Raw genomic sequence first — 21588 nt, 5'->3', positions numbered from 1 at the left:
GTCTCTCACACATTGGTAAAGGGAGGCAGCACAATGACATGATGACGTCATGTGTTTGCCATCTCTGTCATAAAAGAAAGCATCTAACTGAACAATTTGAGGAAAACCTGGCTGTTGAAGGTTTTTATTACGTTAACTCGATAAGCCTTCTTCCAACTAGCCTGCCATGGTGGTGGCCTCTGATATTATGGGCCATGAAGGAGCCATCAGCGTTTGAACATGAAACTATATGTACTATGCATTGAACCTTCCTACCTGGTGCTGTAATGGCCCAATAATTTTTAATTGTGTTGCACAGGAGGTAATCAAAATTTAATGGCCAAAATATTTTAAAGGAACCTAAAAATGTGTTGCTGTAGAAATAAGTTTGTACGTGACCGTGTCAAACCAAAAATGCCTCATAGGGATTTAATATTTTCCAAGTTTTGTTTTCACTGAGACTCAAGTGAAAAAAAAATGAGCCCATCACATGATGAATACTGTCTAATATTCTGATCTCTAACATAGTGTAATACCTCTATGAAAATGTGAAGGAGCATCTAGCAAAAGGGATAGCAGAGGTTTTTCCTCCTAGGCTTACCTCAGCAATGATCCCTCTTTGTGGAGTTCCTTGACTAATTGGAATGCATATCCTGTTGAAATTAGGCCACAGTGCAGCCTGTCTTTCCTTGAGAAGGGAGAATTCTTTTCCTTTGTTTAAATAGAGCCCAGATGCATAATATATATTGCAGATCAGATTCCTTTGATCAAGAGAATCTATTCCCGGTTTAAGGTTCCTTTATTTTGAGAAGCATCCCTACATTCACATTCAGAAATAGAATCGTTTCATGGCATCTTTATTCCCTGTGGGGCCAGGTGGATGCTACTCAGTTGTTCCTTCAGTGTTGAGTGTCTCTATGGAATCATTCCCCATGCTTGCCAGAGCCTTTTAGCTTAGAGTCTGGAGGAAAGAACAATGGAAACCATTTTTAGTGTGACTCCTCCTAGTTTTCCCATTTCAGGTAATAGCAACTCCACTCTCTGTTGCTTCCTTTCCCAAAGTTCTTCTTGAAGATACCTCCATAAATGAAGTAGAGGCAGTACTGAGTACAGAGGCCCTGAGGCAACAGTATACCTGGCTGCTTACACTAGGAGGCCTTTGTGACTAAAGCGAGGGGAGCTGCAGGGAGAGAGAGGTCAGGGTGAAGTGGGAAGGTAGCTAGAGGCCAGAGCAAATGCCAGGTACACAGGGAGGTGTTCCCATTTCTTATCCAAAACAGCATCCCCAACCTCTGTCACTGGCTAACTCCCTCACCCCCTTTACTTTCCTTTAGCACTGCTCCTATCTGGCATGTTCTCTGCTTATTATTTGCTTACATATTTCTTCACATCTGAATATAAACTTCATGAAAGTGGATGCTTTGACTCTTTTTGAAATCATGTATGTATTCCCTAAACCCAGAACAGTGATGGGCCATGGTAAGCACTTCAGCAGATATTTGTAAAGTGTGAATCACATGATGATCTTGAAGGTCTGTCAGGGTCTTTTTTTTTTAAGATTTTATTTATTTACTCATGAGAAATACAGAGAGAGAGGCAGAGACATAGGAAGAGGGAGAGCTCCCTGCAGAGAGCGTGATGTGGGACTCAAGCCCAGGACCCCGGGGATCGTGCCCTGAGCTGAAGGCAGATGCTCAACCACTGAGCCAGTGGTGATGATAACCCTTTGCTACGTGACAAACCTATCCCAAATCATCAATCATCTGCCAGGCAGTCCCTTTGGGCTGGGTCAGGCTCAGCATCTCTTGGGCCTGGGGCATACGTGTGCCATGTCTGGCAATTTGCCAGCAGTTTGGAGAAAGGGGACAAGTGGAAAGGGACCTGGGTTCCGTACTGCTCTTCATCCTGTCAGCTTCTGGGCAAGACTCCAAGAACCGGCCCAGGTTCTAGTGATGGAGAACTCGATTCTACCCCTTGCTCGGTGAATGTACAAAGACACCTGGACCGCGAGAGCGTAGTGATGGGAAGGGAAGATTTGGGGCTCTCTTTGCAATCTGCCACAGCCCTTTGTTCTTCCGTGTCTAATCCGACGGTCTCTCTTTTATTGAGCCACATGCCGATTTCTAGAGCAACCAGTAAACTGTTTTCCTCCATTTGAGTATTATCTAGTACAGACTTTTTATACTATGCTCTGGAAGTTTCTGTCTCTCCATAAAACTGCTGGGTGTCACTGATTGCTCTGATATTGTTTTACCCTGCTTTTTATGTAGATTAACTTTGAAACATGTAAGATATTTTAGATTCGGATAAGTGTCACCTTTAGGTGACTCTGGCACACGTTTTTCTTCATAATTTTCCTGGTTGGAACGAACTAATGCTATTTCTGTCTGCTGCAGAAGCATTTTATCATTGTGGCATTTTTAAGCCAACACCTGGTGTACATGCTGTACAGTTTTAGTCACTCTGTTTTTCTTTGCAATAGGTTTTCCCCTTGCCATTTGGAGAGTCTTTTTCACTTCACTGTTGGCCAACTGTTTTTTTCCTGTGGCACCGTGTGTCTTGTGCCACATTTATAGAAGCCTTTTTCCTCACATAGCTACATACTAAAGCACACACACTAGAACATACGAAATTTTTTCTATAGTAGATAGCATTCGTGTCCCTCACCATTTTGTGTAACGTGCCAGCAACCACATCTGTTGGCCTGAGGGCTCTCTCTGGCCTCTAGGGTCTTACTGCTCACCCGCAGCAGGTTATTTAAAAAGTGTCATAGAATAATTCACTCCTTGTCCCTAGCCCTTATTCAGTGACTGAAGGAAGTTGGTGTATAAATACCCAGCTCCTTCACTCTGGGGTTAAGGGTGAGAATTCTGAGTTGCCCATCCTGCACCAACTCCCCAGTTTTTCCAGAGAGCTCAAGCTCCAGTTTCTTATGGGATAAACCTGCTTATTCACATACTCTTTATTGGATATCTTCCCTTCCCCACTCATCTCTGTTTTCTTCCCACATCTACTACCTCCGTTTGAATCCTTAGCTCAAATACTGCTTTTGGGGGAGCCCCAACTAAAACATATGCACATATCTAATTTTTACAGTAGTATTTCCTTAGTTCTAAACACTCCTTTACTTACTAAATCACATTTTCTTTCTGATACTGTTGAGAATCCAAAGCTTAAAAAGATCAGATTCTATCAGATAAACTGCTGCTTCTCTGGCACTCCCTTCCTTGCCTCCAAGTACACTGTATTTGAGTAGGGGGGCAGGGAAGAGGGTAGCTGTGAGTGTGTGTGTATTTACTATTTGTGTGTGTGTGTGTGTGTGTTCAAGGGGATGGGAATGGATGAATATATATGTATATTTACACATGTCATGTATCAATAACATGTGAAGGGGAAATTGTAGGGAAGTCATTTTAAAAGGATTTGAAAAATTAAAATGTTAGGTATTCACTGGAAGGGTGGTACACTTCTTTTAATGCTTTTAACTTGCTTGGAGCTGAGAACATTAGTGATGAAAAGGAAACACAGTAACCAGATCTTGTTTGTGTTATTAAATTATAAGTTGAAACATATGTAGCAACAGGGTTGAGATCTGCTCTATAATCTAAGTGTCTTTGCAGTTAGGTAAGAACAGAAAATCACTTTGTTCTCTGTATTTCCCTGTAGGGAAGTAGGATTTTGCCCTAAAATCTGCTCTGACAGGTGTTTTCAGAGTGTGTGTTTGTGCAGGGGGCTGGGGAAGGGAGATGGGCAGAGGATACATATGCATCACAAAGCAAAGTCATCTTGCCCTCATGTTCAAATGCTTGTTTTTCCATTTCCTGTTACTTTCCTTAGCTCCCAGAATCTAGTGGTGGTTTGCTTTGTGTGTTGCTGTTTTCCCCTGTTGTCCTGGGAAGGATGAGTTGCTCTCATCTTTTTAGAGGCAGAGGATTACAAGACCCAGGGAAGAGGAAAGTATTAGCAGAATAGAATTATGCAGATTATTGCATACACCAATTTCATCATCCCACACTGAATAATCGAGAGTAATTGTATAAATTATCTTTGACGGTTGTATTTAGAGCTTGGAGTACCAATATCGGGATTTTAGTTACTTCATGCTACTTATTTTTCAGAAAGAAAGGTTACAATTTAAGAATAAGACACAAGATCAATAGCAAGAAAGCCTAGAAAAAATTCTGGTCTGATGATTCAGATCATGATCCTGGGAAGTACCCGTGTTTTCACTTAAACTTTAGATGGAGTTTCTGTTTGTCCATCATCCTTTATAATGGACAGTGGTGCCAAATCTTATTGATTGATAAAACCAAGGATGGGAAACTAAGATGGGTCATTTGGGATGAAGGAGATTGTATAGCACTCAGAAAATCCTAGGAGCAGCAAATCCCACTAATGCCCTACCAGCAGGCTTCAAGGCAATGCAGCCAGCTGATCCAGAGAGGACTGTCTTAGATTTATAGTGCTGTGGATCTGCAGCTAAAGTTTCAAAATAATAACATGGCATTTGTCTGTCAATAGCTCCCAAAACTCTATGGATTCCATCTATTCTCTGTCACTTCTGCTAGAAGGTGACTGGGGAGAAAGTGGCAGAAATGGCGACAACCTGAACTGTGAGCTTTGCGCTTGTTCTTGCCAATGATTTGTACTGCTCAAAGATTGTGACCTAAGTTCAAAGCATGCCCAGTGTCTATTGGATGTTTGTTTAAAATCACTAATAATAGGGCCACCTGGGTGGCTCAGTAGTTGAGCGTCTGCCTTTGGCTCAGGTCATGATCCCGGGGTCCTGGGATGGAGTCCCACATTGGGCTCTGCAGGGAGCCTGCTTTTCCCTCTACTTGTGTGTCTGCCTTGCTTTCTGTGTCTTTCATGGGTAAATAAAATCTTTTTGAGAAATCACTAATAATAGAAGAACTATTGGAAGATAGAAAACTTAGCACCTCTGGTTATTTTAACTTTAAGTAAGTGAGTGTCAGTCCTTAGTCAAATTCCTGAGAAAGCAGTTTTTTCTTTCTTGTAGAGATTTACCTATCTCTTTATGGAGGCACTTCTGCAGCCACAACCTCCTTTACCCATCTTGTAGTCAACTGTGTTAATTTCTCATATACAAGTAGGCCCCCCATATTGTAATATCCTGAAAGCACTTCCTATGTAGTTGGGAAGAAACAACCTAGTGGTTAAGTCCAATGTCATACATCAGTGGAGTTCTGCTGTGAGGCTTCTTGGGACTTTAATAGTACATGGATTTAAGGAAGGAAAGAGAAAGCAGGGGCCTTGTGAACCTGGGCCTGGGGAGCTGGTAGTTCTTAAGGGATATATCACCAAGGAGGTTAATATCCCTGCCCACAGTGCCTGGATAGGACTCACCATAGCGGGGGTTAACAGCTTAGAGCCTGATGAGGGGCTTCAGCGGGACTGGATCCTAAACTTGGTTATTCCCCTTCTGAGCTGTCAGTTCAAGTCCTCTAAGATTTATTTCCTCTTATGCAAAATGGGGATAATAAGAGTACTTTTCTCATAGGTTGAGGTTTAAATGAGATAGTGTGTAATCCACTACCTGGAAATTAATGGGTGTCAGTAAATGTCAGTTGATATCATTCTTATTCTTGCCAATGCTAATATCCCAGTATGTCCAGGATGTTAGATGGGGCACAGGAGCAGGGTGTGCAGGCAGTGTTTGGTACTCAAAGTCATCAAAGTGCAGGTAAGATGATTAATCAGGAAAGGACCCAGGAACGTTGACAGAGGTTGTGGGACACATAGAGGGAGATGTGTGGCAAGATAATCTGTCTATCTAGGGAAAAAGGAGATACTTAGACTTCGGGAAATGAATTCAGGCTCTGATCATGTGGGCTGAGGTTGCTCAATACCACCATGGTACTGAGGTACAAACTTAATCCTGATGAACAAACATTGCAAGAGTGAGGAAGAGATAGTTGGGTACTCAAGACTCACGTCATGCATGCCTGCTATCAAGTCCCCAGTAGGACTAACTTTAAGACCAATGGTGAGACTGATGTTTTTGATGCATGTGGAGTCTGTTTGGGACCTGGTAAGGGGAGTGATTTCCAAGAGAAAAGCATTAATGAAGACTGGTGAAGACAAGGGCCTAATATCTGGCCTGGTTGGAGGGTCACTCCCATACTCTCATCAATGCTTGTTGTTATCTAACTTTACCCAAGTTCTTTCCTTGGACATCAAGACTTATAAACCTCTTCCAATGACTAAGTTAGATTTCCAGTTCCCACACCTTTGGTTTGATTTGGCAACACTGGGTACTCTAGTTCTTCCTTCTATGTTGTATCCAGATCTTATGACTAGTTCACTGTGAAGTCCTTGAGGAGAGGAAAACATCTTCTCGATCTTTGAATCTTGAGCCTATACTCTGTGACAGACATCCTAGAGGTTCAGGAAATATCTTTGGAGTGAGAGAATAATTACATCGTGACCCTCTTGTTCCTTATGTTTTAATACAGCCCTCTGTATAGTTATAGATGGCTATATAAAAAGACAACATGGGTAAAGCCATGTTGTAAGCAAATCAGAATCCAAAGTTAAAACACAAATCATATCTTGGCAAGCTTCTGGAAATGGCTTCTAGTGACTTTTGTGACTTATTCAGTGGTGACTATTTCAGCTATTGAGAAGACGAAATAAATTTCATTTTTTTTTTTTACAAACTGTAATAGTCCCTAAATCTCTCATGTACTAATTTTTTCCTATTACCTAACTGCCTGAAGAGGCAAAAGCTGACATAAGTCTATCCTATCACCTTCTGTGTTCTAGAAGCCTCCTTAGTTCTTAATCTTGTCTTCTCCTGGATATATCAATCCCTTACTAAAAAATAGATCACAAAGTGTCCAGAGTGCCTTTTGGAAACTCCAGAGAATACAGTAAATGCTCTTAGTTTGAAACCTAAATTCTCTTTTATATTGCTTTAATTCCAGCATTAAATAAAGAAATAGTCTCAAAAAAAAAAAAAAACCCAGAACAACAACATTAAAAAAAGAAATAGTCTCAATGTGAAGGTAATTAACAGTATGCTTGAGAACCCTTAATAAACTGGTGTGGAAACTGCTATTGGTGCTGGATCTCTCTGCTTGAGGACTTTCTCTGGTTACAGAAGCAGCCTGAACCAGTGGTAAGAGCAGAACAATATTGCTAGGGACTTAATGCTTCTCTGAGCCATCTGTAGGGAAAGAGTTGATGGATACATATCTGAGATATTGCCTAGAAGTCCCCAGCAGTTCCTTCTTGAGCCCAGTTGCCCACAGTACACACTGTAGTTGCTTATTTCCCTTCCTTACTTTATCTACCAACTCAGCTACCAGTGCTCTCTGGGTTCACCTCCCAAATAAATTATTTATATTCATATCCAAGCATATCCTTGCTTTTGGGGAACCTAAATTAAGACACGAGAAACAGACATGAATAGTCAATATAATTTGCTACTGGATATTAAGATGTACCCATAGAGGTAGAAGCAGTATACCTAGGTCTTAGTATTCAGATAGAACCCTTAATGCATAGCAATTCATTGATAAACTAGGGCAAAATACAGACAGCTGGTGGTTCCCCAATACCTCTATAGTCCCCACTTTGACAATTTAAATGAACGTTCTTTTCTCTGAGGTTATGTCTTTTGTAAAATGATGGTTGCAGTACATGGTATTCGGGGTTTTTTTTCCCTCTCCTTTTTAAAAATAAAATTACTCCACGAATGATAGGTTGGCAACCATACAATATTCCCAGCGACAAGCAATTTTCTTTTTTAGAATTGAACCTGTCTGTGAAAATCCAAAAGTCTTGGAATACAGTTGTCATGGAAGATGCAAGACATAGAAAGTATATAGATATTTTTGTGATTGCTGGCTACACATCTGTGAGGAAATCCATTAAACCCTTTTGAGTGAAGCAAGTGTGTCAGTGACCTCACCAGCTTCTTCTAAGATCTAACAATCTTTGAATTGTCGCGCTGCAGGGCCTCTCAGACTGTAAAACTACAAATGTTCTCTTTGGTGGCTTTTCATCTCTCCTTTTTCACCCTTCTTTGCTTCTCTAAGGCCTGCCATAAACACACCCCAGTCCATTGTTTTCCATTATACAGCATAGCCTTTCTGAGGGCATGAAACATCTCTTAATCATCCTTAATCTGTGATGTGGAGGGGAGGGAGAATTTATTTAATGTGGAATAATTCTAGCATCTTCAAATCATGTATCAGAATCATTTGGTAGAGACTGGCTGAGTTGGTTAACAGTGGGGTGAGACTTACAGCCCAAGGAGCTAGTGCTCAGAAGTCAATTACAGAAGAGAAGGGAACTTGAGGCAGAGAAGATCTAAGCAGAGGCCTGTTGCTCTGGAAGGTACAAAGGAGGCCGACTACATGGATTCAGCAAAGGCCCCAAACTAGAGTCATTCTGAGGCTTGACCACTTGTCCTCACATGGTAAATTGAGCTTCCAAAATATAAAGTGAAGAGACAAAAAGAATATATATGTAGTCTTGTAAGCGAGTAGGTAACACAGTGCCCTGGGAGTCTACCAGGGGGCTAACTCATGGCCTCCAACATGGGAGGAAGAGGGTACCTGTGACCTGCCTGCTCTTCTAGAATGGGAGAGAAAAGTGGATGGTCCAGATGGAGACCTAGCTTCAGGCTGTTGGCTCAAATAGAGGAGAAAAAGAGCTTGTATCCGCGAGAGAGGAGGAACACGGGATGGTGGCTCAAAGATCACTGTTGAGTTAGTACATGTATCAGGTCCCTGAAGTGTTTCACCTTTTATTCTTTTTTACAGTTGGTGTTTCCATGAACCCTTCAAACTTTTACACTTTGATCTTTTTTAAACTATTTTAAAAGTAATCTGTTTTAATTATTAAAAATTGGCTAAATATGGATGCATGAAAACAAGTAAACAAACCACCAGTCATTTCTAAAATTTTAAGATTTGTTGTTTCTGTTTTTCTTCTTGGGTATTTGCATATAGTTTTGTGGATTTTTAATAACAGTGACACCATGAAATAGGAATATTTGTACCTTGATTTGTTCCACATAACTTTATGTTGTATTTTCCCTAAATCATTCGTTTCTAAAAGCATAATTTCTCTAATGGACAAAATGCCCATATTTCTTAGCCATTTGCTGTGTGTTTGGCACTTCACTGGATGCTGAAGTTACAGATGCAAACGGAACTGAGCCGACTCTAGCTTTCTTGATGATGGGGACATTAGGATGCAGTCTCAAATGTTGGGATTAGAGGTTCTCAGTGATGTCTCATTGATTGTGCCATCAAGCTTGAGGCAAGCATTGTTTGTGATTTAGATGCCTTCACATAAATGCTCGTGCATAAGGAGAAATACATCAGTACTTCTCAGGTTCTCAAAGTTCTCAGTTTGGTGCTGACCTGTTCTTAAACTTCACTGTAAACAGAAATAACCCAGAGAGAGGCCATGCTAACTTTCTGATGATAACGGTGGGCAGGAAAAGCTCCACATCGAGGAATAACCAAGGTTCTTTCTAATCTTAATGTTGTGATGGTAATACCACTCCTTCTTCCAAAATTCCTGTTCAAAGAGAGTTGCCCTTTTGACCCAAGTCTTCCTCAGTTTAAAGATTAATTTGTTTATTTTAGAGAGTGAGTGAGAGTGGGCCAGGAAGGGCAGAGGAAGAGGAAGAGGGAGAGGGAGAGGGAGAGGGAGAGGAAACAGAGTCCTGCGCTCAGCACGGAGCTGACTGATGAGGGGCTGGATCCCTGAGATCATGACCTAAGCTGAAACTGAGAGTTGGAGGTTTCACTGACTGCACTACTCAAGTGCCTTCCTCAGTTTAAAGGTGGGTTTGAGGAGGAGAAGTCCTTACATACAGATATACTTCATGTACGATGTCAGGAAGTGTCTACGTGAGGGCTTTATGGTTGTATAGATAAATGTATTAAAATACGTTAAAATACATTGCCTCTGTCCAAGGTAGCAAAGGTTTTCTCTGATAAGTAAGTCTAAATCATTATGAGTACCCCAAAAGCCCCCATCCTCCCCACTTCCAGTCACTAATCCTCTCTCCCCAGATAACTACTATCCAATTTTTTTTAAGATTTTATTTATTCATGAGAGTCACAAAGAGGTAGAGACATAGGCAGAGGGAGAAGCAGGCTCCCTATGGGGAGCTTGATGTGGGATTCGATCCCAGGACCCCAGGATCATGACCTGAGCCATAGGCAGACGCTCAACCACTGAGCCACCCAGACATCCCCACTATCTGACTTTTAACAGCTTTATAGAATTAGCTCTTCTTTGTGTCCAGATTGTTTTGCCCAGTATTATGCTGATGAGATTCATTAATATTTTTTAGTGCAGTTTCATTTTCTTCACTTGCACTGCTGTCTATATTGCATTATAATGAATATACCACAATTTCTTTTCCATTCTACTCTTGATAAACATTTAGGATTGTCTTTAGTTTTTGATGTCTTAAGAATAATGCTGCAATAAATATGCTTGTAGAATCCTGTGATATACGATATGCATGCATTTTTGTTGAGTATATACTGGGAGCAGAATTAGCCATCAGAAATGCACATGTTAAGCTTTGGTAGATACTGTTTTCCAAAGTGGTTGTACCAAGTCACATACCCACCAGAAGTACATGGGAATGCTACTTGCTTCATGTCCTTGCCAATGCTTGATACTGAGCATATAGGTTTTGTTTTTGTTTTTTAATCACAGTATTTACAGGAAATAATCAAGTTTCAAAATTTTGGCCAGTATCTTCTGAGAGCCTTTACTCATCTTTTTATTAATAATGTTTAATCAGAGGACATAAAACTGGATACTTTATTATTCCATTCTTATTAAAGATGCAAAGAAGTTATTTCAGAAATTAAGTGTTTTTATGAGTTTGTCTTCTTCCCTGTCCTCTGAACAGAATTTGTGCACAAATATTAGTTTTCCCCCAAACTCACTTAACAGATAGCTAATAGTAGCAAACAGCTGCAATTCCTTTTTACTCTTTGGAAAATAATTCACCTTAGCTCTGCTAAGAAAGTGCAGTGAAAAGACAATTGAGAAATTAACTTTAATGTCTCTATCATTTATCTTTGTCACAACAATAAACCTATGACAGAAAAAAAAACAATTCCGTTAAGCTAGGTTTCAAATCTACTTTTATTTTCCTGCTTTGATATCTTTTTGATTTAAGTTCTTGAAGAGATTTTTTTTTTAAGTTCCTGATGAGATTTAAAGAACCCAGTCTCTAGATTTAGCTAGAAATCCCTACCTGGGACATGAATAGACATTTCTCCAAAGGAGATGTACAAATGGCTAACAGACATGTGGAAAAAATGCTATAAATCATTCATCAGGGAAATATAAATCAGAACTACAATGAGATACTATTTCACACCTGTCAGAATGGTTCAAATTAACAATACAGGAAACAACAGATGTTGGTAAGGATGCAGAGAAAGGGGAACCCTCATACACTGTTGGTGGGAATGCGAACTGGTGCCGCTATCCTGGAAAACAGTGTGGAGGATTCCTCAAAAGTTAAAAATAAAACTACCCCCACGATCCAGCAATTGTACTACTAGGTATTTACCCAGAGGATTCAAAAATACTGATTCAGAGGGGCACACGCACCTTCTCTATAGTAGTATTGTCCACAATAACTGAATTATGGAAATAGCCCAGATGTCCATTGACTGATGAATGGATGAAGGACATGTGGGGTGCGTGTACACACACAATGCAATATTACTCAGCCATCAAAAAGAATGAAATCTCGCCATCTGCAATGACGTGGATGGAGCTAGAGTGTATGATGTTAAGTGCAATAAGTCACAGAAAGACAAAATACCACATGATTTCACTCATATGTAGAATTTAAGAAAACAGATGAACATGGGGGAAGGGAAGGAAAAATAAAGTAAGATAAAAACAGAGAGAGGCAAATGATGAGACTCTTGACTATGAGAACGTAGTCAAGGGTTGATGGATGGGAGGTGGGTAAGGGGATGCGCTAAATAGGTGATGGGCATTAAGGAAGGCGCTTATGATGAGCCCTGGGTGTTATATGTAAGTGATAAATGACCAAATTGTACTCCTGAAACTAATACTACACTATATGTTAACTAACTTGAATTTAAATGAAATCTTGATAGAAATTCCTACTTGGAATCTGGTTAGAAATGAAGTATCTGTGAACCTGTGCTCCAGCCACAACTACCTGTGAATCTGCATTTTAACAAGATCCCCCAGGGATTCATTACATAGCAAAGTTTGAGAAACAGGATTAGCCCTGCATTTGCTACTTGGGTAAACAAAGAACTCAGTCCTCATGGGTGTTCAATTAAAATAGCATCAGGGGTCACAGTCCTACCTTTTCTCTGCAGGGCCACATCCCAAATATTTGAGGCTTTCTGGGCCACATGGCCTTGCCACAACTACTCAGTGCTCTCTTTATAGAGTGAAAACAGTCATGGACAATATATAAACAAATTAGTATGTCTGTGCTCCAAAAAAAAATATTTGTGGACACAATTTGAATTTCATATATTTTTCAAGTTTCATAAAATACTCTTTTTTATTTTGATACTTTTTCAAGTAGTCTAATCACATAAAAATCCTTAGCTCAACGGGATGTTCAAAAACAGGGTGCTGGATATGGCCTGTCTGCCATAGCTTACTGAATCCTACTCTAGGGCTTGTATTACTGATAAGCCTTGTGAGGGCAGAAACCTTGTTTTGCTTTCACTATTGCTTCTCTAACCTTGGCATAGAGCTTCTGCTCAAAAGTACTTCTGGAATGAAACAGTATTGCCACTGTAAAATTATGGAGTGTGACAGAAATCTCCAGTTGAAATTTGAAGGGCTTTATTTCTTTTCTTCAGCATTCAGGTATCCTGTGCCTACTGTGTGTTCTGCATTGTGCAGAAGAAGATAATGTTTACTGGACCTGATGCCAGCAAAACAGGAGAAAAACTCATTAACTTGTCATTCATCTTACACCACAAATGTCCTACATTCAGGACATTGGGTATTAGTGTAGTAAATGCATGTGTCTATGAATAGCCACAGTTATTATCTGTCAAGCATTCTGATGAGAAAATCAGGAGCATAACTTAACAATGAAGTGGGAGATATATTTCCCCCTTTCCCAGGAGCAACTATAGAACAGCTAACATTTCTTTAGATAATGTGCAATAAATTATGCATAAGTGCAGAATTATAAACAAGTCAAATCTTACTCTGCAACATGAGTTGATATAGTACTTGCTGGTAACACTTGAATTTTTAAAAATCATTCTTATTCTTAAAGTAGATAGGCATCAATTAAAAATTTTAGACATACACAAAAGAATAAAGAAGAAAATAACCAGTGAAATGATCACCAAGCTTACCAGTCTTGACATTTAATTGCCCCTTCCCTCTCCCCAGCTTCTTTCTCTACAGTCACCACACAAGAAAGTTTGCAAATTTTGGAGCCCAGTCTAATGGCGTTATACCGTTTTTGGTTATCTAATAACTGTGACTTTGGGCACTTACTTAGTATCTTCATCACACAGTATTGTCCTCAGCAAAAATAATATTACTCTGTGTGTCTGTCTGTCTCTCTGTGTGTGTGTGTGTGTGTGTATATATTATATATATATATAATTTATCTGTTCATGTGTTGATAGACATGATTGTTTGCATGTCTTGGCTTATATAAATAATGCTTTAATAAGCAGGGGATATAAATATCCCTTCAGGGTGCCTGGGTGGCTCAGTCAGTTAAGCATCTGCCTTCTGCTCAGGTCATGATCCCAGGGTCCTGGGATTGAGCCCTACTCAGGCTCTCTGCTCAGCAAGGAGCCTGCTTCTCCCTCCCCCTCTGCCTCATCCCCTGCTTGTGCATTCTCTGTCTGTCTCTGTCTCTGTCTCTCTCTCTCAAATAAATAAATAAAATCTTTTTTAAAAAATCCCTTCAGGTTGGGAATTTCATCTCCTTTGGATATATATATACCCAGAAGTGAGATTGCTGGATCCTATGATGGTTCTGTATTTTATTTTTTGAGGAACCTCCATACTGTTGTCCAGAGTGGCTGCATCAATTTCTGTTCCTACCAGCTGTGCCACAGAGTTCCCTTTTCTCATCCTCATCAGCACTTGTTATCTCTTGTCTTTTTTATAAACAGCCATTCTTTTTTTTTAAGTTTTTATTATTTGACAAAGAGAGTGGGGGAGGGGAGAGAGAGAGCACAAGTAGGGGGAGTGACAGAGGCAGAGGGAGAAGCAGACTCAGTGCTGAGCAGGGAGCCGGACCTGGGGCTCAATCCCAGGTCCCTGGGATCATGACCTGAGCCGAAGGCAGACTCGTAACTGACTGAGCCATCCAGGTGCCCCTTTTAACAGCCATTCTAATAGATTGGATATATTTCACTGTGGTTTTGATTTGCATTTTCCTGCTGACTAGTCAGCACCTTTTCATGTATCTGTTGGCTGTTTGTAACTATTATTTGGGAAAGTGTCTATTCAGGTCCTTGGCCCACTTTCTAAATCAGATTATTTAATTTTTTGCTGTTGAGTTCTCTGAGTTCCTTATATGTTTTGGATATTAATTTCTTATTAGATAGATAGATGGCAAATATTTTCTCCCATTCTTTTTTTTTTTTTAAAGATTTATTTATTTATTTATTTATTCAGAGAGAGAGAGAGAGAGGCAGAGACACAGGCAGAGGAAGAAGCAGGCTCCATGCAGGAAGCCCCACGTGGGACTCGATCGCAGGTCTCCAGGATCACACCCCGGGCTGCAGGCAGCGCTAAACCACTGCGCCACCTGGGCTGCCCCTTTCTCCCATTCTTTAAAGTGACGGGCACTGAGGGGGGCACTTGACGGGATGAGCACTGGGTGTTATTCTGTATGTTGGCAAGTTGAACACCAGTAAAAAATAAATTTATTATTAAAAAAAATAAAAAAAATAAAGTGCCTTTTCATTTCGTTGAGCATATCTTTTTGCTGTACAGAAGCTTTTTTGTTTGATGTAGTCCCACTGGATTTTTGCTTTTCATGCTTGTGCTTTTTGGTTGTCATAGCCAAAAAATCATTACCAAGACCAGTGCCAAGGAGCTCCCCCCCTAGTTTTTTTCAAGTTTATGATTTTACGTGTTACATACACGTCTTTAATCCACCTCAAGTTTATTTTTGCAAGTATTGTGAGATAGGGGTCCAGTTTTCACTCTTTTGCATGTGAATATCCAATTTCCACAACACAGTTTATTATGTTTGATAGAGTCACTGAGTTTCTTAAGTCTATTCGGTGGTTCTTTTTTCTCTTTTTTGTTCAGTTTCATTATTTTCCATTATTGTATCTTCTATATCCACTTATTTGTTCTTCTGCTTCTTCCATCCTTGTGTTCATTGCATCCAGTCTGTTTCGAATCTCATTGTATTTTTCATTTCTGTTTTTTTGCCTCCCTGAAATCCTCCATGCTTTTCTCAAGCCCAGCGAATATCCTTAGGAGAGTTGCTTTAAATTCTCCATCAGTCATATTATTTAACATCTATTTTGCTTGGATCTCTGGCTGTGGCCTAATCGTGTTCTTTCATTTGGGATGAATTCCTCTGTCTTTGCTTTTTGTTTAAGTCTCTGCCTTCTTCTCTGTGTTAGAGAAGCCTTTTGTGTTTCTTGCTCCTGAGACTATGGCTTTATGAAGAAGAGGTCACGTGGTGCCCAGGGCCTGATCCTTCAGGAAGTGTCTCTGGTGTGTGGTGCATGGGCTCCGCTGCTGTGTTGTAGCTGCCCTGTCAGGCCAGTCACCTGCAGAGGCTCCCCTTGCCCACAGTGGGCAGTGTTTGGTCCGTTAGCCACAGCGTGGGGAGTTAACTAGGTGTGCTCTTATCTGCTTGTTAAATGAGACCTGATACTACTTCCATTAGAACTGAAGCCTTTCAGAGCTCTCTGGTCAGGAGACATGGTGTGGGCAGGGGCTTCCGCTTGTCTCTTGGGAAAGGGGCCCATTCAGCTGAGACTGAGGGAAACTTGACTGGGAAGAAAAGTACCAGTAGAGCACAGGGGTGTGCTGCTTCCCACAGTTGGGTGCCTCCATGTTGATGCTGAGGGACAGGGGAGGAAAATGGTACCAGCCATCTCCTTTGTCCCCAGAGAGGGGTCTCTGTGCTTGCTGCTCCCAAGGAAGCACTCCCAGAAGAGCAAATAATCTCTCCACTGTGTGCCTCAGGCATTTTTCAGGTCACAGTTTCCACACTGTCTGCCTCCAAGGCAACCTGGAGTTGTGTGGGCAAGGGTCTGTGCTGATGTTCTCGGGGAAGGTCTTGCCACACTGGGCCTGAGAGAGGCTTGATGGAGAAGGGCAGTCCCACCAGAGTACGTGGAGGTGGGACTTGGTGCGAACAGACGAGGCAGCCAGTGTGGAGGCTGAGCTGCCTTCCGCCTGTGGCTCTGTGTTTATCGTGTTTATGCCGAGGGATGGCGGATGGAAACAGCATCCGCCAGCTCCTTTTTCCCTGGAGAGGCATTTCTGTGAATGCCACCTTTCAGTGACGTTCTCCAAGAAGAGAGAACAGTATCTCCACCCTGTGCCCCAGATGTTCCCCACATCTCTGCCTCCACACTGTCATCTGCTCCCAGGTTGTTTGCCTGCCTTCGCTTCAGGAGTAGGGTAGTGCCTTCAGGGCCCCGTCCCAGCCAAGCCCCCCAACCTTTAAAACTCCAGTCATTAAGCCCCACTGGTTGCAAAAGCTATGAAAGTTAGTTTCCCTTTGGGAAAGTGTTCTTATGTGTTCCCCTGTGTGCTCCTCATTCTGTTGTTCTCTCTCGTTCTCTTGTGCCCTGCTGCACTCTGCTTTCTCCTTTCTCCGGAACTGTGGCTTCCTCACCTCCACAGCACCCATGGTCCCGTTTGTCCCCCAACCCACATCTCCACACTTCCTATCTTCTTTGACATGGCTTCTTCTCTCCCTTTTTGTTGTGGAGTTTGTTCTGTCAATACTCAGGTCGATTTCTTGGGTATTCAGAATGATTTGAGAGTTACCTAGTTATCTAGAGTTGAGCCTAGGATCCTCCTCCTGTTGCAGAACCGTAGAGTCCAATGGTTAGGGAAGAATTCTTGAGACATTTTATGGTACAAAAAGGTGTTTTGGTCGTAGCACGGGGACAGGACGAATGGGCAGAAAGAGCTGCACTTGTGATTGTGAGGAGTGACTGATGATATACTTTTAAGTTTGTAAAGGAAGGAAAGGAAGGCAAGGTAAGTTTTTAAGGAATTTTGTATGCTGAAAGCAGGGTCTACAGGGCCTTGGAGGTCTGGCTATTGTCAAGATAAGACTGCTTTTAGTTTCTAATAAAACATCAACATTAAGGCAACCATGAGTTCCGTAAGGAATGGCACACTTTGCGTGTCTCAGGTACTTAGCAGCGGGCTGCAGATTATAAGGAGATTGAATTTAAGCAACATTTCTCTTGCTTTCCTTCTCCTCATCACTACTGAACGACCATTTTAGCCCCTCTCCCTACAACACAGTTTGTTGAGGCAAGTATCTGTTTCCATTAACTGTTCTGGCTCCCTTATCAAATATTAGTCGACCATGTATGCATGGCTTTATTTCTGAGCTCTTGATGCTGTTTATGTCTCTTTTTATGCCCATACCACAGTGTTTTGATTATACAGCTTTGTAGTGTAATTCAAAATCAGGAAGTGTGATACCTCCAACTTTTTTTCCCAGGATTGCTTAGGCTATTCAAGGTTTTTGTTGTTCCATGCAAATTTTAGAATTTTGTTTCTGTTTCTGCAAAAAATGCTGTTGGAATCTTGATGGAGATTACATTGAACCTATAAATGGCTTTGGATAGTATGGATATATTAACAATATTAATTCTCCTGATGCATGAACATGGGATATTTTTCCATTTATTTGAATCTTTTTCATTTACTTGCATTAGTATCTTTCTGTTTTTGGTATACAGATCTCTTCCTTGGTTAAAGTATTACTAAGTGCTATTGTAAGTGGGATTGTTTTCTTTCTTTTTCAGTTTGTTATTACTGTGTAGAAATGTGATTGACTTTTCATATGTTGATTTTGTATCCTGTAGCTTTACTGAATTTTTTTCACTGGTTCCTAACAATTTTTTGTTGAGTTTTTAGGGGTTTTTTTATATACAAAATATATCATCAGCAAACAAAATTATACTTCTTCCTTTCCAATTTAGATACTTTTAATTATTTTTCTTGCCTGATGTCTCTGGCTAGGACTTCTGATATTATCCTGAATAGGGATGGTGACAGTGGGTACCCCATATTCTTAATTTTAGAGGAAATTGTTTCAGCCTTTTACCATTGAGTATGATATGAGCTATGAACTTGTCAAATAATGCCTTTATTACATTGAGGTACATTTCTTCTTTTTTTTTTAAAGATTTAGTTTATTTATTCATGAGAGACACAGAGAGAAAGAGAGGCAGAGACACAGGCAGAGGGAGAAGCAGGCTCCTCAGAGGAGAGCCCGATGTGGGACTCAATCCGGGGACTCCAGGATCACGCCCTGGGCTGAAAGGAGCGCTAAACTGCTGAGCCACCCAGACTACCCACATTTCTTCTAAACCCATTTTGTTGAGAGTTTTTAATTATGAATAAATGCTGAATTTTCTCAAATGCTTTTTCTACATCTATTGAGATAATTATATGATATTTATCTTTCATGCTATTAATGTGATGTACCATTCTTATTGATTTGCACATGTTAAACTACTCTTGTATCCCAAAGATGAATTCCACTTGATGATGATGTATCATCCTTTTTATCCTCTATTGAACTCAATTTAATAATATTCTGTTGAGGGACACCTGGGTGGCTCAGTGGTTGAGTGTCTGCCTTTGGCTCAGGGCATGATCCCGGAGTCCTGGGATTGAGTCCTGTATTGGGCTCCCCACAAGGAGCCTGCCTCTCCCTCTGCCTATGCCTCTGCCTCTCTCTCTCTGTCTCTCATGAACAAATAAATAAAATCTTTAAGAAATAATAATAATATTCTGTTGAGATTGTTTGCACCTATATTTATCAAGGATAGTGGCCTGTAGTTTTCTTGTTTTGTTCTTACCTGGCTGTTCCCAGAGTAATGCTGGCCTTGTAATAGGAGTTTTAAAGTATTCTCGCCTCTTTAAATTTTGGAAGAGTTTGAGAATTGGTGTTTTTAATAAAGAAAGATCTCATAGAAAATGCTCCGCATCACTTGCCATCAGGGAAATACAAATCAAAACCACAATGAGATACCACCTCACACCACTGAGAATGGGGAAAATTAACAAGGCAGGAAACAACAAATATTGGAGACGGATGTGGAGAAAGGGGAACCCTCTTGCACTGTTGGTGGGAATGTGAACTGGTGCAGCCACTCTGGAAAACTGTGTGGAGGTTCCTCAAAGAGTTAAAAATAGACCTGCCCTACGACCCAGCAATTGCACTGTCGGGGATTTACCCCAAAGATTCAGATGCAATGAAACGCGGGGACACCAGATGTGGTTTATGTATACAATGGGATATTCTTCAGCCATTAGAAACGAGGAATACCCACCATTTGCTTCGAGGTGGATAGAACTGGAGGGTATAATGCTGAGTGAAGTAAGTCAATTGGAGAAGGACAATCATTATATGGTTTCATTCATTTGGGGAATATAAAAAATAGTGGAAGGGAATAAAGGGGAAAGGAGAGAAAACGAGTGGGAAATATCAGAAAGGGAGACAGAACATGAGAGACTCCTAACTCTGGGAAATGAACTAGGGGTGGTGGAAGGGGAGGTGGGCGGGGGGTGGGGGTGACTGGGTGATGGGCACTGAGGTGGGCACTTGATGGGATGAGCACTGGGTGTTATGCTATATGTTGGCAAATTGAACAATAAAAAATAAATTTATAAAAAAAGATCTCATAAAATAACTTTGGAAGTGTTCCTTCCTCTGTTATTTTTTTTGGAGGAGTTTGAGAATTCTTGGTATTATAGTTCTTTAAATATTTGGTAGAATTCACCTGTGAAACCATTTGGTTTTGTGCTTGTATTTGTTGGGAGTTTTTGGATTACTGATTCAATATCCTTACTCATTATTGGTCTATTCAGATGATCTGTTTCTTCATGATTCAGTCTTCATAAGTTGTATATTTCAAGGAATTTACACATTTCTTCTAGGTTGTTCAGTCTGTTGACATAAAATTATTCATAATGGTCTCATTATCCTTTGTATTTCCGTGGTATCAGTTGTAATGTCATCTCTTTAGTTTATCTTTTTATGTGAGTCCTCTCTTTTTTTCATTAGTCTGGCTAAAGATTTCTCAATTTTGTTAGTCTTTTCCAAGAACCAACTCTAGGTTTTAATTTTTAATCGTCTATTCTCTATTTCATTTATTTCTGTTCTAATCTTTATTATTTCTTCCTTGTGTTAACATTTCCCTTTGTTGGTTTTTTTCTAGTTTCTTTACATGTAATGCTAGGTTTTTATTTGAGATTTTTTTCTTAATATATGCATTTATGGTATAAATTATGTTGCTTTCACTGTATCCCTAAGTTTTGATATGTTGTGTTTCCATTTTTATTTGCCTCAAGATATTTTTTCATTTCCCTTTTTTATTTTATTTTTTTAATTTTATTTTTTTCCTCATTTCCTTTTTTATGCTTTTCTGGTCCTACTTATTACTCAGATTGAGTTAACTTCACATATTTGTGAATTTTCCAGTTTTCCTCCTGTTACTGATTTCTAATTCATACCACTGTGGTTGGAAAAGATACTTGACATAATTTCTGTCTTCTTGAATTTGTTGTGACTTGATTAGTGGCCTAACATATGATCTGTCCTAGAAAATGTTCCATGTGTACCTGAGACAAATGTGTATATTCCTGCTGTTGGATGGAATGTTTCATATATGTCTGTTTGGTCTATAGTGTTGTTCAAATCTCCTGTTTCCTTATTGATTCTGTTTGGATGATCTATCCATTGTTGAGAGTGAGGTATTAAAGTTTCCAGGAATTGGTGTATTGCTCTTTATGTCTCCTATAAGTTTTGTTCTGTTCATATTTGCTTTATATATCCACTGTATATATGTAAATACATATTGATATATTTCACAAACTTTTGTACATGTATTCCTTTTCACTGCCCGGTAATTTTCCTTTTTATTAGATGCTACATTTTCATATGCTTTAGAGTCTGTTTTAAAACAAATTCTTCCATTATATTGATTCACATATTCATGTTCTGTTTTTTTTAATTATGGAATGCCTATTAATAGTTGCATACATAGTTGTAATAGTTATAGTTTCAAAGATTTATTTATTTGTTTGAGAGAGAGAGAGTGTGTGTGTGTGCCTGTGTGAGTTGGGTGAGGGGCAGAAAGGAGGGTAAGAGAATCCAAAGCAGACTGCCCACTGAGCACAGAGCTTAACCCAGGGCTCCATCCCATGACCCTGAGATCATGCCTGAGCCAAAACCAAGTGTTAGTTGCTCAAATGACTGAGCAATCCAGTCGCCCCATTGTAGTTTTATTTTTATTTTTATTTTATTTATCTATTTACAAGAGACACAGAGAGAGAGGCAGAGGAAGAAGCTGGCTCCCTGCTGGGAGCCTGATTCAGGACTTG

Source organism: Vulpes vulpes, chromosome X (genome assembly GCF_048418805.1).
Source record: "Vulpes vulpes isolate BD-2025 chromosome X, VulVul3, whole genome shotgun sequence".
NCBI classification, from domain to species: domain Eukaryota; kingdom Metazoa; phylum Chordata; class Mammalia; order Carnivora; family Canidae; genus Vulpes; species Vulpes vulpes.
The sequence above is the reverse complement of the archived record's forward strand: the minus strand, read 5'-3'. Positions refer to the sequence as shown.